This window comes from Callospermophilus lateralis, chromosome 10 (assembly GCF_048772815.1).
Source record: "Callospermophilus lateralis isolate mCalLat2 chromosome 10, mCalLat2.hap1, whole genome shotgun sequence".
In the NCBI taxonomy this organism is placed as follows: domain Eukaryota; kingdom Metazoa; phylum Chordata; class Mammalia; order Rodentia; family Sciuridae; genus Callospermophilus; species Callospermophilus lateralis.
The window spans coordinates 107,735,096-107,748,791 of NC_135314.1; positions in this window are offsets into that span (position 1 = coordinate 107,735,096).

The following is a 13,696-nucleotide window of genomic DNA, read 5'->3' on the forward strand; positions in this document are numbered from 1 at the left end:
ACAGCCAAGTTCCTCTAGTTCACGTGGTCCTGGGCACACACAGAGGGCTCTGCCTCACATTCACAGATGAGCTTATGGGGCATTACCAAGCAATTATGTCAAGGGTAAATAAATCCTAGCTTATTTTATTACCTTGCCTGGAGCAGAAAAGGAGGTCCCCAGGTGACATCCAATCGGGGTCCTTAGTTCATTTGAGGCAGGGTCAGTGGTGACGTTGAATAACAACATTCCTTACTTCATTTGAGAACTAAAGGACAATGATTTTTTTTTCTTATTCTATAAAAGAAATCTCAAGCAGCAGATCTGTGTAACTGCCAGACAAAGGTATTTCTCACAGGAATTTGCGACGTGTGCAATTTGTCTTCTGTCCTTGTTACAGTATGTATAATTTATCTTGTGGGAAATTAATGGGAAAAGGGCCCAGCAGCCTTTTTGCAGCTTGGTTATTAGTCACAGCTTATTAATACCATATTCTTCCTCAGAGAAAGGGAAGTGCCGCAGCCTCGTGATGCCCAGTCTCAGGGGGGCATCCCATTGTGCCAAGGCATGGGCCCTCCCTGGTGATCCCACACATCTATATTTAAAGTATAAACATGTTTACTGCTTGGTAGCCTATTAGAATGCACCAAGAACATCTGACGCTTCATCCCAATCCATCCACTTTTTTAGTAGTGAGGTAAGAAGTTTGTCTTAAATTAGTGGGAGAACTGTAAGCAAAAGAAGTGGTTTTGAAAAATGTGTCTTGGAGAAAGTCTCTCTCTCAGGGATGCCTCCACCTCATTAATTAGATTTAGATCATGGCATCCACTCAATACAAGGTGCTTTTATAAAGTCATACTCATAAATAACATTCTAATAGAGCCCCATTCTCTGACATCTTACTACTTACAGTATGCAATGGCCATGGTCATAATCTCTTTGCCTATCATCATGAAGATCAGATACATTAGCCTTATTTTTTTAATTATTAAATTATGATGGAAAAAACTTACAATTTCAATACACTCAAAAACTGGGTTTCTATCATATGCCAAATACTGTTCTAGGGACTGAAAATATGACCAGCTCAGGGAGCCAGTATGCTGTTGACATGGGCATGATGAATGGAAGGTGAGAAGGGGAAACACCCAGCAGGTATGTACAGCCAGCAGCGCAAGACTGAGGGGTGGCTCAAGGCAAGTCTGGGAAAGCCAGGGCAAGAGGTGGGAGGAGAAGTGGGGCTTTCCTAAGAGCCAAAGCAAGGAGCATCTACAAGAGTTGAATGAGCTTAGGCAAACCTGCCTGGCATCCACTGCTTTGGCCCTGCCATGGTGAGGTCAAAGTGGGAAGAGAGAAGGAAGCTGTCTATAACAACAATCATCTCATGAATTGCAACAGCCATCTAGAAGATGAAGGTAACCCATGAAATGGGTTGTCAGAAATTTATATCGTTTATCTGGACAGAAGGAAGTGCTTCTAGTTACACTAACATTAGGAAAAGGGTCTCCTCACTTTTTCCCCCTTCTTTTTCCTTCTGCCCATAAACCTTTCTCCTAAAAATCTAGAGCAAGAAGTCATCATTTCCTTGGAGGTCATCCTCTGATCTCCTCTTGTACACGCAGTCAGACCTCTGGAGGAGTGTTCAATATGGTGGGGACCATGAAGGGACCACGCAGAAGCTGGAACTCAATGTAAATAGAGGTGCTTGGAAATGATTGTCTCCTGTTTTTAATTCAGAGCCTGACTTTGTCACCTTAAGGTAGGATATAGAAAGATTCCCCTACTTATTTCTTATAGGTTCTAAATTTTAAGTCCTTCAATGTGGACAGAAACAGTTTATGAAATTCCTCCCCTTCCAAATATTTGGAGAAATGATGGGGAAACAAATTATAAGTTCCACATTCTAGGCTTCTATACATTTTTGGTAATAAATCCTTCTTAGATGTTTTCCTTAGAAAATAAAATACTCATAGTGTATTTAGGTTTGGGACAATTAGAACTTTCTCCAGGGGAAAGGGCTCATATTCTTTCCATTCTACATAACTTTAAATGATTTTTATCCAAGACACGATACTAGTAAGACTGCTTCACTGATGTCCTCAGGTCAGTGTAATAATGGGCCGCTGCCCTGGGCCTGTAGCACTGCACTCAAAGCTGTCACAGCTCACTCCAAGGAGGCCAAAGGGAAGCAAGCTATTATTTGTTGGATAATATGGGATATTCAAAAATGTGCTCTTAGGAGTCTGGATTTTCCTCTGCCATAGATAAACCAAAATGTTCCAGGTACATGAGTCCACTTTTATTAGGACGTTGGAAAAGCCAGAGAAAAAAAATGTCAGATGCAATATAAAGTTTGGAGCAATGTTTCTAGAGCTACTTTCCATCTCAGGGCTGGCACTTGGTGGTTGGGACACACCTGTGACCTGAGGGCTGGATTATGCTGCGCCCCCTGCTGGTAGCCAGTTACTGATGCGTGTTCACAAGCTTCTCCTGATGGCATCTCAAACTCACCCTGCCCACTATTTTCTAGTCTTACAGGAGAACTCAATCACATAGGAAATACTCAAAACAAGGTAAGTAGACAAAGCTGACCTCAGCACTTGACATTGTGGGGATCCTGACAATTAGCCCAGCAAAGACAGGGAAGGAGGAGGAAGAGTCGTCAGAGCTGACCTGACTGCAAGGTTTCAGTCTCGGTCCCCAGACGCCCCTCACTGTTGACAACAGCTGCAAGTTCAGGGTCTGAGGATTTGCTGGAGGAGAAGTGGGGCTTTCCTAAGAGCCAAAGGAACTCACAGAGCTCACCAAATACTGTTGTGCAGTTGCAGTTTTTAACAAGGAAAGAACACAAAGAACACAAATCAAAGAAAGAGACACAGAGCAGGCTAGGAGTTTCAGACAAGAAGCTTCTGTTACCTCCTCTTGGGAGCCAGATAGGCCATTCCCAAAGAATATCGCAGACCACAAAAGCTCACTCAAGCTCTGATGTCCAGTGTTTTCACCAGGGCTTTATTACACAGTCATGATGGATGATTGATTGATTACCCTTAGGTTGGACTTGGCCTCCAGATCAACTAATACCATCTGATTCAAAGCTCCATTCCTAAATTACAGGGTTGTTCTTTCTGACATGAAGGAACCTGTCTAAAACAAACTGCTACCATGATTATCTCCCTGCAGCCAAAGGCAAAAGCCAGATCTCTCTTTGCGTAAAGTTGAATTCTTCACTGCAGAGAGAGAAGCCAGCAGTATCTACTTACAGTGAGTTCAAGAGAAGAAGCGAGTTGTTCACCTGCTGTGGAGGATACTTCATGGCTGAGGAGGTGAAACCTATGGCACTTTAATCCATCTTCAATTACTCCATCTTCAATTGAAAATGATTTTAAATATTTGAGAAAATAAGGCACACTCCTGATTGTTCCAGAAAGAACTCTATGACCTTCAGAGGAATGACGGTTGTGTTGGGGGAGGTTCTGTGATTTAGCAGGAGGACTTGCAGGACTCAGAATTTGATCATTCTAATGCACAAGGTTTGTTTCAGCAAAAGGATACTTGGAAGGTGAATGAAGGGAGAAGGAGCTGGGCAGGACTCAGGGAGACCTGGGGCAAGCTCCGCTGGCCTTACCTCAGTGCAGTCAGTCACACAGGACATGACTGACTCCCCCAAACATGAGCTGTGAAGACACGAGAAATGTCACCAACCAGAGGTGCTTGGTTGAGGCTCAGAACCAAGAGATTTTACTTGTAAAGCTTTCTCCTAGTACAGACCTGGCTTACACAATCCCAGAGGGAAGCAGGGATTCGTTATAGGCCACGTTGGGTTACAGTTTGATCTTCATGAACCACTCTTATGAGTTCTGAAATGGTGGGATCCTCCAGAAATACAAGTTCCCTGACAGGGCTTAATGTTTTAAGCAGGACTTGGAAAGGGTAGTAGTTAGCTTTTTTGATGCACAGTGGCATAGCTGAAGTCTCCAAAAGAAAATAAATCTAAGAATGTCTCATTTAAGCCAAACACAAGGATCAGAGGAAAAATTTGTCCCAGCAACCTGCCGCAGTCTGGCTGGCTGGGCAAAATAACCAGGGGGGGGGGGGGGTGACGAGCAACTTGTGTAGATTGATACAACAGGAGTGGGAGCCGTTTATTGTAGGACAGGAGGGGTATATATACATTCTACACAGCTTATCTTAATTAACATAAACTAGATACAGCAGTCAACCAATAAGGAATCTCCACACTTAATGGCTCACTGGCGTTACATCACAAACCACTCCCTCTGGCAAAATGCCAGGCGCCATCTTGACTTGTTTACAGACCCTAACAGCAACCCAGTTATTATAAAATAGATGAGTATTCACAGCCTGGCATTTAGAAATCACAGGAAAATTTGACCCCTCTATAATTTATAGTATAAGAAGATATTAAAATGAAACTGTATTTGCCTTAATTTCGATATCCCTAAGAAAATAGGTGCCAACCTCTCCAAAATTTCCAAGTGTGTTGCTAGACCAGGGCATGGAAGGGAGGCAATCCAAAATCACCTGTTTCTGTCCTCGCCACTGACTGCAAAATACCTGGAGGTGAGCACAGAAACCAGGAGCTTTCTAGGAAAGAGTCCTCTAGAAGGGGACTGATGTGGTAGCTCCCTTATGCACTGCAGCATGGCCCCAGGTGTAGGGAGAGCGGAGAGCAGGAACATTGCACACAAATGTTGGAGATGAGGCTAGCAAGCTACAGGGCTAGCCCAGTAGTGCAGCCCGTAAGGCTCACAGTGTGAGCGGAGGACAAGACCCCATCCTGCATGGACAAGGACAATCACATTGTGATACTCCAGTGGGTGGGTCATGGCTAATGCTTGTGTGACCCTGGATGTTTTAACCTTCCTGTCCCCACCCAAGGCAGAATATTGAAACACAAGTAAATGTGAACGACATCACTGTAGATCATTTTAGATTATCCAAACTTTTTACAGAAATGAATACATTTAGAACTTTTGTTGTTGATTATCATTGCCAAGTGCATGATTGACCATGGGCAGCATGATGCTGAGAACCAGGGCTGGGACAACGTGAAGGCTTTGGCAGCTTCCAAGGGTGATTGATAGGATGTATGTCTCAGAACCACACTGGCAGGTGAGGGGGACACGGAGAGGCTGTGGTCTTTGTGGAAATAGCGAGAGCATGGGAGTCAGCATGCACAGAGGGTGACTGGCCGGTACCACACAGAACAGGATGGGGACATTGCTCCTGGACTAGAGGGAAAGACTGGGAAAAGACAAGGCCAAGGCCTGTGACCAGGACTAACATTCCAAGAAAGCAGAGAATGGAGATCAAGTTTTGGAAGAGGACTGAATTCCATTTAAAGAGAGTGAAATGTTTGCTCCTGGGGGCCTCTCAATGTGCACCAACAAGCAGGTGGCAGCTGCATGAGGAACGTGCAAAGGTCCAGTGGAGGGGGAGTTGTTTTATTTTTTATGTTATTTACATTGAATGGTGGGATTTCATTGTAGCATATTTGCATACATGTAAAAATTCTATCTGCTGTATTTCATTGAAGGGGACAGTGTTGTGTGGGTGTTACCTGTGTAGAGGCAATGAGGTCAATGTGTGTTTACTCAGAGTCTTTCTGGAAAGTGTTTTCTAGTTGTTGACATTATATAACTGAGACTTTGTTTTCTAGATTTGTGACTTAGAAAGCAAACGTGTATTTAAAATGTAACAATCTTAGTAAATACTAAGAGGCGAAGTGATCATTGCTGTTAGATGGTGGATTTCTCAGGTTGGCAAAAGCCTTCTTAAATGGAAACCAAAGTTTAAATTTGTCACAGTTTCCACATTTAAACTGAAGTACATGTGTTTGCACACACATACACACACCCATGCACACACACATACACACACACACTTAAAAAGAAATTACAGAAGAAGCTTTGCAAATATTCCATAGGTTAAAGGAAAGATAAGATGAAGAATTAACTGTAAAAGTGATAGTTAATACACAATTCTGTCCAGTTCTTTTATTCACAGAAGTTTGACCTTTTCTGTCTCCTCTCCTGCATGCTTTCCCTGATACAGGGACCATGGTGGTGCTTCCATGTCCCTCTGTCCCTCCTCTCCCTGTGAATTGCCACTCCTACCTCCACGCCCGCAGGCTGAGTCCCCCTGGGATCTGAAAGAAGAAAAGTTCCTCCAGCTGTGCACAGGCTCTTCTGCCTGGGTGGCCATGTTCTTGCTTTGGGGTGGGCTGAAGGGGAGGGACAGTGGTAGGTGTCCCAACACAGAAAATGACAGGGAGTATCCCTATTCTCACCAGCTCACCCCCATCCTTCCTTTCTCTCTTACAATAAAAGACACCAGTTTGCTTGTTTGTTCCCTGTTTCGCCCTTGAAGAATCTTCAAAGGTAGGAATCGTGTCCACCCAAGTCGATGAGTGTTTAGGGAGTGTTAATGTGAATGGATGAGTGAAAGAACATTTTTCCCCCCTGGGGGAAATGGAGTAAATATATTTGAATAGGACTTTTTCTGTTTATAAGCTTTTAATACATATTGTTGGGGCTGGGGATGTGGCTCAAGTGGCAGTGTACTCGCCTGGCATGCGCGGGGCCCTGGGTTCGATCCTCAGCACCACATAAAAATAAAATAAAGATGTTGTGTCCACCAAAAACTAAAAAATAAATAATAAAAAATTCTCTCTCTCTCTCTCTCTCTCTCTCTCTCTCTCTCTCTCTCTCTCTCTCTCTCTTAAAAAATACATATTGTCACTTAATTTTTGATAAAATTACACAAAGTAATTTTAGAGATAAAACCTAAGATAATTAAGGAACCCTAATCTTCTTTGATAAGTTGCCATTTTTTTACTTTGTTACATTGTTTTGAAGAGCTGGGGTGGATGGGAGCCCCAAGCATGCAAGGCAAGTGCTCAACCACTAAGCTACATCCCCAAGCCCCACTCTGATCCGTTAAATTGTTTCTTTGGAAGAACAAGGCCAATTAGAACAGTGATGTCCTAGGCTAAACATGGAAGATGTCTATCAGTTGATCCATGCACATAAGGTCAGTCACAGTCAACTGGAGCCACTGGAGGTGGCAGCCCGGTCAACTAACCTTCCTCTACCCATTCCCAGAGCTGGACCACAGAACCTTTCTTTACCCTGCTTGCTTTTATTTCATAACTTTGGTCACTGATACATTGATTTGCACAGTATTTGCATTTCCTGGTTGCACTTAAAATCCTAGAGGACAGGGACTCGTCATTTCTGTTGACTTCTGTCTTCTCTGGTATGTATACAGTGGTGTGACTGGCAATAGCTGTCACTTGATAAAGAGTTTGAATATATGCAGATACAATTCTAGGACATTTATTAAACCACTCTTATTATTTTCTCTGTGAGAATGAGGATAAAGCTGTACAGAAAAATTAAGAAATGATATCAGGTGCAACCTGGTATTGACCTTCCTGCCAGGTTTTCTCCCCTGTGTCAAGGGCCCCCCTCTGTTTCTATTGAATGGACTCCAACATGCCTCTTCTTTTCAACTGACTGCAGAAGTTTTGATTATAATATCAATTGCTAAGTTTCTAATCTCCAAATTTGATGTCATTGGCAAATCTTGTCTTATTCAATCACCTATGACCTAATTTCAGAGGACCAAGGTCATCAGAAAGACTTTTGGTAAACACAGAAATCTCCTGATTTACCCAGAACAAAATCAATAGACTATTTAATGCTTCAGCTGTAAAATACCTTATCTGTTTAGTCAGACAAAATGCAATCTTAGTTTTAAAGACTTCCTTAAGTAGAATAACAATTTTGCTGTTCTTGGAAGAACTTTATCAATATTTCATTGTGGTATTCTTCTCTGCAGGAGAACCTACAAAAATATTCCATTAATCATGGTGATATTAAAACTATCTGTCACTTGCAGTATGCATATGAAATCAAGTAATCAGATAAAATTGATACCAAGAGACAAATGGCCCACATTAAAAAGGCCTGCTCAAAGTTCTAAAATTGCTCCTTTTTATGATGATCTTAATAACTAAACCTCTCAATCTGCAAATGAAGATAAATGCTAAGATGATTTTTAAACTCAGAATTGTGAAAGAGAATAGAGACGATTCTAAAATGGCTAACAGTACAACATCTCAAAGAAATGCTCACAAACCTTTGGAGGCCAATAAATATTTTTAACTACTTGCTATTTTCCTGAACATTTACTTCAAATTCTCTGTAATTCTGTTGAAAATAAAACCATAGAAGTACATACTCTTAAGCCAAATCTTTTTGTGTATCTGGATTTCACTTATTCTACTGTGTATCAGAGCTGAACTAGAACCTGTCCATCCTGTATGTCCCCTTAGAAGGACATTAAGAAGAGGGGCAGAAGAGAGTGAGTAAGAAAACAAGGCAGAGAATGCCAAGTGACAAAATTGGTATGTCCCTCTCCACCTGCCCACTGTCTCCTGACCTGTGGAGTCCTGAATTGGGTTGGAGTAAAGCTGTTCCTGGTTTAGAATCTCACTTCCATGGACTACAGGCTTCCTAGGAGAATGTGTCCTGGCTCTGGCCATGAAATGTAAATGACCACCTGTCGGGGAAGCCTCTGTGGAACTTCTGCACTGCAGCCCCAGAGCCTGCTTGGGGACTTCAGGCTGAACATCACCTAAGCACAGCAGCTGGGCAGAAAGACTGAAGGATCTCAGACAAGCCCCTTAGTGAGCCATCCCCCCAACCTCCTTCCCCCAGACTTCTGTTCATATGAAAAAGAAAATAATTTCTCTTTATTTGAGCCAGAAAAACTGGGTGTCTATTTCATGCAGGCAAACCATCTCCTAGCTCACAAAGTCTCTCTTTGTCTCTCAGACCTTTTCTATATAAAAAACACTGAAAAATCCCCAAATAAGACACCCATTTAACTCTAAAACTAATTTTTCAAACTTACTAAGTCTTAATATACTTGATACCTCCCATGAACTAGCAGCCTAATTAAATACCATACAAATTTAACTCTCTGTAATTACATAATCAAAAGTCTAAAGCCTATGTCCACTCCCATAATTGTCCGAGTCCCATACATCTTAGGAAGCATGGTTACCAGTGACAATTATTGACATAAGGCATTGTTCCTCCCAGTCTTATGGTGAGCCTAAACTGGCTTGAGGCTCTGAGGAGCTCCCAGACAAGAATTCACATTAAAGTAGGGCAGACTATAAAAAATAAGTAAAGAAAGAAAATGAGATCTTGTGGAAGTAAGGTCAGGGAACATGAAATTCAAAAAGTAGGAAAGATATAGTGTTCTTAAGATCTATAGGTCTTACATATAAATAGTTGGGGGTTTTGTTGCTGTTATTAAATATCCAAGCACTCTTCTAGCAACTTTTCATCTCTATCTCATTGAGAGCAATATTAAGTCACTGAATAACCTAAAAAATGTCTTTTTAGAATAAAGAGGTACCTGAACATTGGAGAAACACTGTATTAGTTGCCTTTCTGAAATACAAGATAACATATTAAATGTGAAAAACATAGAACAGCAAAATTAACTCAGACAGCGTGAAATTCTTGACAAGACAAAACCTACAATCGCCAAACAATGTTTCAGATCCATGAGGAGGTCAGACTGCCCGGCCCAGGGTCACTGTGAAAATCCTGTCTATTTGAGTCTCCTTCTATAAAAGTGTCTTTTTAAAAAACAAGCTTAATTGTTCATTTTAGTCTCAGCAAATGTATTTCTTAATCAGTTTAAAACTAGGCCAGTGATCACCAGACTGGTATAGAAAAGTTTATGGTTGAACCAAAGAACACTCTGGACACGGTTACAGTGTGTTTTCAGATTACGGCACATGATGTGTTTGTTCCACAATTGTGGCCTCCAAGTGTCGGAGAAAGCATTTAATAGGCAGCTGCAAGCTTTCTACAAAGAGGAGCAGGAATTCAAACAAACCATGACCCTGGACTTTGGGAACCTAGAAGGCAGAGTCTCACCCCCAAGGCAGCTTCCAGGTGTGCTATGGACTTGCATTTCATTCCTCTGAAGACATATGTTCACCTCTAAGATCCTCTCTACCTTTATCTTTATAGATTTGTTCCCAAAATATTTTAATAGAATCTTGGGCAAGAACGTTGTTGATGAAAATCCACTATTTCCTCACCTACAAAAATGGACTGTTGCTTTTCAGCCCGTCGGGAAAGTGCAGGAAATCACCACCTACCCATCCCAAGAAAGCCCCCAACCAGGAGCCGCCTCGGAAACACTGGATATCTGACTCCAGCCAGGCTAATTAATGAGAAGATTCTCCCACTGATGGCCATATTAGGAAAGATGACATGAGATTCTTAATTTGTTTCAGTTTCATAATCTCTTCAAAGCCTGCTAAAGATATTTCTCCTTTATCAAATGAACAAGTGGATTTGAGCGATTATGTAGGGGCTTATGTTTTACAAGTATGCTTTGTAGCATTTCCTCTCACAGAAGACTTATGTGTTTAATAGTAGAAATAATGTCATTATGCTGAGCAATTAATTCAAATTTGTACGGCTTCACAGTGCTTTCAGATACTGCCTTTAAAATTGTTTTTAAAAAATCACATGCCTATACCCCTGGTTTTGAAAAAAACACAGTAAAGAAGACACTATCCCAGGAAATAAAGGGAATAAGAAACATAAAGAAAACTATTTTTGATCAACCCGAGAAATGCATCTGGGAGTCAAAATAAAAATAATGTGAGTCAGGGTCCAAATTCAGAGATGGTAACTGTGGAAAATGAATCCGGGGAGGTGCCTGTGCATGCAGATCGCAGGCTGACCGGTGACTCTCCTGGGGGTACCAGCCCTCTCCTGTTGAGGCACCAGGACATGTGGGCAATTATGGCCGTGCTCACTACCACTGCAGCAGCTGGGAGCCAGGGCAGGCGAGGCTGAGCAGAGCCACGTTCCCAGAAAGCACCGTGGATGAAGGCAGAGCCCAGGAACATGCGTCTGCATAACCAAAGGAGTGGAATATGAACTGCAAGAGCTCAGGAAGAACTGAGGTAGAGAAGCCATTAGTGAAAGTGAGGATGGATGAGCAAAGTCACCCAGGAAAAACTGCAGGGGACCTGGAGGGCACCCAGAGAACAGCAGGAGTGAAGCTGAAGAGCCAGGCAGGAGGATGAGGGACACCAGAGAAGGCGACTGAGTAGACATGGTCAAAACAGCCATCTCCAAAAAATCATTTTAAAATAAAATGTAAGAAAATTTGCCAGAATTTTTAAAAAGAGTAACAGACAAATGTATATAGAGAGCACAGCACATCCCAGGGGGGAAATGGAGATGGGTTAATCAACACTGAGAATAATAAAATCACTGGATCTCAATGTCAGGCAGAAAGTCCCCTGCACAAGCCTAAGCATCAAGATACTCATAAGCTGTAAAACATCGGCAGGTCTCTCAAAGTGCCACAGGACGCTAAAGACAAGAGGGACGCCTGCAGCATTCTCAAGGAAAAGAACGTGACAGTATTTTATACCCACCAGAATTCTAGCGCAGGAGAAAGGCAGCAAGCATTTTTAAACATGCAAGAGCTAGGGCTTACAGAGCTCCTCAGATGCTCCTCAAGAAACGACTTAAGTAAACTTCAGCCACCCATGAAATAACCAGAGACATCGTTCAAAAAAAGGCTAGCGATAAATAGTGATTTCCTTGAACTCCAGGACCCAGGCTAAACAACTGCAGAGATTATGGTTGCAGAACAAATGTGAAACTTATAAACCCCAGCAGGACTCTTTCCTTGTGGGGTCTCTTTCTCAGAGTAAGGAGAAGGACGTGTCTCATCTGCAGGAAATCCAGGGGGCTCAGGTGTTCGTCAAAGCTGAGGGACAGTGTGATATACGAAGCTAGAGTTATAGTGGTCCTGTTCCCTTTAGATCATCAGGAAAGAAAGAGGCCGGTGGCCCACTGAGGCTCTGACCTTTGTGGTAGAGCCTGGACATCGCTGGTCCCCATGGTCCACTTTCTCAGAAACTGAACCCAGTGCCAGGTGTACAGGAGGGTGACCAAGTCCCACAGACGTGAGCTTTCTGGAGCCCAGTTGGTTAGGCTCTGAAAACACTCTCCTGTGGATTGTCTTCAAGCCCTTAGGGAAAAGAAGTTTCAATTTATTAGGGCTCCAAGACTCAGTGGCTCAAGAGTTTCCTAAAATGCACTCAGTGTATTTAAATACAACTGAATCTTCAATCAAACATCAAATTAAATTGATGTTTGCTGATTCCAAGCCTCAATTACTGTTGGTCTTTAAAATAATGTTTATGTAGAAGTTACCAGAATAAATATTAGCTAATTCAAGGCAAACTGGAAATTTCTTCGTTTTTAAAATAAGCTCAGTCTCTGTACTTTTTTGTGTATCAAATTTCTGATTATATAACCATTACAGTCTGTATTCTGGTTAAATATATCTTGGCTGTAATAACTTACATTTGTCAAGCTTTTTCTTATAAGCCATGCATTATTCTAAGTACTCTATACTTATTGTCTTGACTCTCTTCCCTTCTTTATGAAGTAGTACCAACATTAAACACATTTTTTAAAATGACGAAAATTAAGTACTTGAGTGCCTATGGAAGAGGTCATCAATATTAGTCCATGAAACAGAAAGCTAGATTCACATTGCATTTTGTCATTTAAGATTAAACTGAAGTTTCAGTACTTTTAATTATAAAGTAGTGATAATAGTTGCAACAATAATGATGATAAACAAAATAATAATAGTCATGTCTACTTCACAGTGTTGGTTTAATAATCAACCTACAGAATGTACCTAAAAATGCTTTGAAGGCATTATACCAATTTATTAGTATTACTGTTAATAATGCCAGGTGGTAAAGATGCTCCATTTGAGGGGCTGAGGTGGTAGAGTGCTTGCCTGGAATGCCTAAGTCCCTGGGTTCAATTCCCAGTACCACAAAAAGAAAAAAAAAAAAATGGTCCATTTGATTATCTCACGATGAATGGCTTTTAAATTTTTAAATCCAACAGGGTTACACTGTTTTTCAATTGAATTAAAAATTATTGGTTCTAAAAATCATTTCTTTCTACAATGAATTTCAAAAACTCTGATCTCTGAAGTTTCTATGGGAGGAGGGTTCACATCAACCTTCAGAGTGACCTTGATCTCAAACACTGTAAGGACCATGATAATAGAATGGATTGTCTACCCAGCTTTGGGAGGTAGTTTTTATGATTAGAGCATTGAACTTTAAAAGCATGTGCTGGCAAATTCAGATTTATACTGTTATCTCTCAATCCTTGAACTTTCCCTCTTTCCTGAAATAGCAGCTTCAACCTAAGAACAATGCCAAGCATAAATGATTCAGACCAATTAATTAGAAACTGTTTCTCATGGAGACAGTTTGAGTGTCAAGTATTCTTGCAGTCGGAACTGAACTTTTCAGATAATTCTACATGTTTACAATTTATAGAAGCCTTCTCCTTTGTTTTTAATAGCAATTTGTTTTCTGTTTTTGGACGCCCTTCTGTAAGAGTGTTTTTCATAAATAAAATCATATTTCAGATAAATTTTGCATACTTCCTCTTTAAGTCCTCTTAGCCTTCTTCTTTCTCAAGTTAGCATTAAAGAAATCATGCTTTTCCAGGGGGAAGCAACTGCAACCTATGAGGTTTCCAAAGTACTATAAAAGAGTGGCTATAAGAACTGGCAGGTGTAATCCCAGCACCGCTGGACA